The sequence below is a fragment of the Oncorhynchus kisutch genome, unplaced genomic scaffold (genome assembly GCF_002021735.2).
Source record: "Oncorhynchus kisutch isolate 150728-3 unplaced genomic scaffold, Okis_V2 scaffold2241, whole genome shotgun sequence".
In the NCBI taxonomy this organism is placed as follows: Eukaryota; Metazoa; Chordata; class Actinopteri; order Salmoniformes; family Salmonidae; genus Oncorhynchus; species Oncorhynchus kisutch.
In genome coordinates, this window is record NW_022264186.1 from 1 (window position 1) to 4,928 (window position 4,928).

A 4,928-nucleotide genomic window follows, 5' to 3' on the forward strand; every position below is an offset into this window, starting at 1 on the left:
TACACACACACTTATCATGTATCTATACACACACACTTATCATGTATCTATACACACACACACTTATCATGTAATCTATACCACACACTTATCATTATCTATACACACACACTCATCACTGTATCTATAACGCACACACTTATCATGTATCTATACGCACACTTATTCATGTCTATACGCACACACTTATCATTATACTATAACAACAACACCTTATCATGTATCTATACACACACTCATCATGTATCTATACACCACACTTATCATGTCTATACACACACACACTTATCATGTATCTATACACACACACTTATCATCTATCTATACACACACACACTTATCATGTATCTATCACTCACATTATCATGTATCTACACACACACATCATCATGTATCTATACACACACACTATCAGTATCTATACACACACACTCATCATGTATCTATACACACACACTCATCATGTATTAGACAACCACACTTATTATATCTATACACACACACTATCATGTATTCTATACACACACACTATCATGTATCTACACACACACACTTATCATGTATCTATCCACACACTCATCATGTATCTCACACACACATATCATGTATCTATACACCACACACTTATCATGTATCTATACACACACACTTATCATGTATATTAACACACACGTATCATGTATCTATACACACACACTTATCATGTATCTATACACCACACACGTATCATGTATCTATACACACACACTTATCATGTATCTATACACACACACTTATCATGTATCTATACACAACACTATCATGTATCTAGACACACACACTTATCATGTATCTACACACACATCATCATGTATCTATACACACACTTATCATGTATCTATACACACACACTCATCATGTATCTATCACACACACATTATCATGTATCTATACACACACACTTATCATGTCTCTATACACACACACTTATCATGATCTAGACACACACACTTATCATGTATCTAGACACACACACTTATCATGTATCTAGACACACACACATATCATGTATCTATACACACACACTTATCATGTATCTATACACACACTTATCATGTATCTATACACACACACACTTATCATGTATCTACACCACACACTTTCTATGTATTAACACACACTTATCATTCTATTACACCACACACTTATCATGTATCTATACACACACACACTTATCATGTATCTATACACACACATTATCATGTATCTATACACACCACTTATCATGTATCTATACACACCATATCATGTATCTAGACACACACACTTATCATGTATCTTACACACACACTTATCATGTATCTAGACACACAACACTTATCATGTATCTAGACACACACACTTATCATGTATATCTAACACACACACTTATCATGTATCTATACACACACATATCATGTATCTAGACACACACACTTATCATGTATCTAGACACACACACTTATCATGTATCTATACACACACTATCATGTATCTATACACACACACTTATCATGTATCTATACACACACACTTATCATGTATCTATACACACACACACTTATCATGTATCTATACACACACACTTATCATGTATCTATACACACACACTTATCATGTATCTAGACACACACACTTATCATGTATCTAGACACACACACTTATCATGTATCTATACACACACACTTATCATGTATCTATACACACACACTTATCATGTATCTATACACACACACTTATCATGTTTCTAGACACACACACACTTATCATGTATCTATACACACACACTTATCATGTATCTATACACACACACTTATCATGTATCTATACACACACACACTTATCATGTATCTATACACACACACTTATCATGTATCTATACACACACACTTATCATGTATCTATACACACACACCCTTTTCATGTATCTATACACACACACTTATCATGTATCTATACACACACACTTATCATGTATCTATACACACACACTTATCATGTATCTAGACACACACACTTATCATGTATCTATACACACACACTTATCATGTATCTAGACACACACACACTTATCATGTATCTATACACACACACTTATCATGTATCTAGACACACACACTTATCATGTATCTATACACACACACACTTATCATGTATCTATACACACACACTTATCATGTATCTATACACACACACTTATCATGTATCTAGACACACACACTTATCATGTATCTACACACACACTTATCATGTATCTACACACACACTTATCATGTATCTATACACACACACTTATCATGTATCTATACACACACACACTTATCATGTATCTATACACACACACACTTATCATGTATCTATACACACACACACACACACACACACACACACACACACTTATCATGTATCTAGACACACACACTTATCAAGTATCTATACACACACACTTATCATGTATCTATACACACACACTTATCATGTATCTATACACACACACTTATCATGTATCTATACACACACACACTTATCATGTATCTATACACACACACTTATCATGTATCTAGACACACACACACTTATCATGTATCTATACACACACACACTTATCATGTATCTATACACACACACTTATCATGTATCTATACACACACACACTTATCATGTATCTATACACACACACTTATCATGTATCTAGACACACACACACTTATCATGTATCTATACACACACACTTATCATGTATCTATACACACACACTTATCATGTATCTATACACACACACTTATCATGTATCTATACACACACACTTATCATGTATCTAGACACACACACACTTATCATGTATCTATACACACACACTTATCATGTATCTATACACACACACTTATCATGTATCTAGACACACACACTTATCATGTATCTATACACACACACTTATCATGAATCTATACACACACACTTATCATGTATCTATACACACACACTTATCATGTATCTATACACACACACTTATCATGTATCTATACACACACACTTATCATGTATCTATACACACACACTTATCATGTATCTATACACACACACACTTATCATGTATCTATACACACACACTTATCATGTATCTATACACACACACACTTATCATGTATCTATACACACACACTTATCATGTATCTAGACACACACACACTTATCATGTATCTATACACACACACTTATCATGTATCTATACACACACACTTATCATGTATCTATACACACACACTTATCATGTTTCTATACACACACACTTATCATGTATCTAGACACACACACACTTATCATGTATCTATACACACACACTTATCATGTATCTATACACACACACTTATCATGTATCTAGACACACACACTTATCATGTATCTATACACACACACTTATCATGAATCTATACACACACACTTATCATGTATCTATACACACACACTTATCATGTATCTATACACACACACTTATCATGTATCTATACACACACACTTATCATGTAGCTATACACACACACTTATCATGTATCTACACACACACACTTATCATGTATCTATACACACACACTTATCATGTATCTATACACACACACTTATCATGTATCTATACACACACACTTATCATGTATCTACACACACACACTTATCATGTATCTATACACACACACTTATCATGTATCTATACACACACACTTATCATGTATCTATACACACACACTTATCATGTATCTATACACACACACTTATCATGTATCTAGACACACACACACTTATCATGTATCTATACACACACACGTATCATGTATCTATACACACACACTTATCATGTATCTATACACACACACTTATCATGTATCTAGACACACACACACTTATCATGTATCTATACACACACACTTATCATGTATCTATACACACACACTTATCATGTATCTAGACACACACACACTTATCATGTATCTAGACACACACACACTTATCATGTATCTATACACACACACTTATCATGTATCTATACACACACACTTATCATGTATCTAGACACACACACTTATCATGTATCTAGACACACACACTTATCATGTATCTAGACACACACACTTATCATGTATCTAGACACACACACTTATCATGTATCTAGACACACACACTTATCATGTATCTATACACACACACTTATCATGTATCTATACACACACACTTATCATGTATCTAGACACACACACACTTATCATGTATCTATACACACACACTTATCATGTATCTATACACACACACACTTATCATGTATCTAGACACACACACACTTATCATGTATCTAGACACACACACACTTATCATGTATCTAGACACACACACACTTATCATGTATCTAGACACACACACACTTATCATGTATCTAGACACACACACACTTATCATGTATCTAGACACACACACACTTATAATGTATCTAGACACACACACACTTATCATGTATCCAGACACACACACACTTATCATATATCTAGACACACACACACTTATCATGTATCTAGACACACCACACACTTATCATGTATCTAGACACACACACACTTATCATGTATCTAGACACACACACACATGCAGAACACACACACACTCACTCACACACACATGCAGAACACACACACACTCACTCACACACACATGCAGAACACACACACACTCACTCACACACACATGCAGAACACACACACACTCACTCACACACACACATGCAGAACACACACACACACACACACACACACACACACACACACACACACACACACACACACACACACACACACACACACACACACACACACACACACACAACTCTCTTCTATAGAGTTTGTGTTACAGTTAGTGCCATTGCTTTT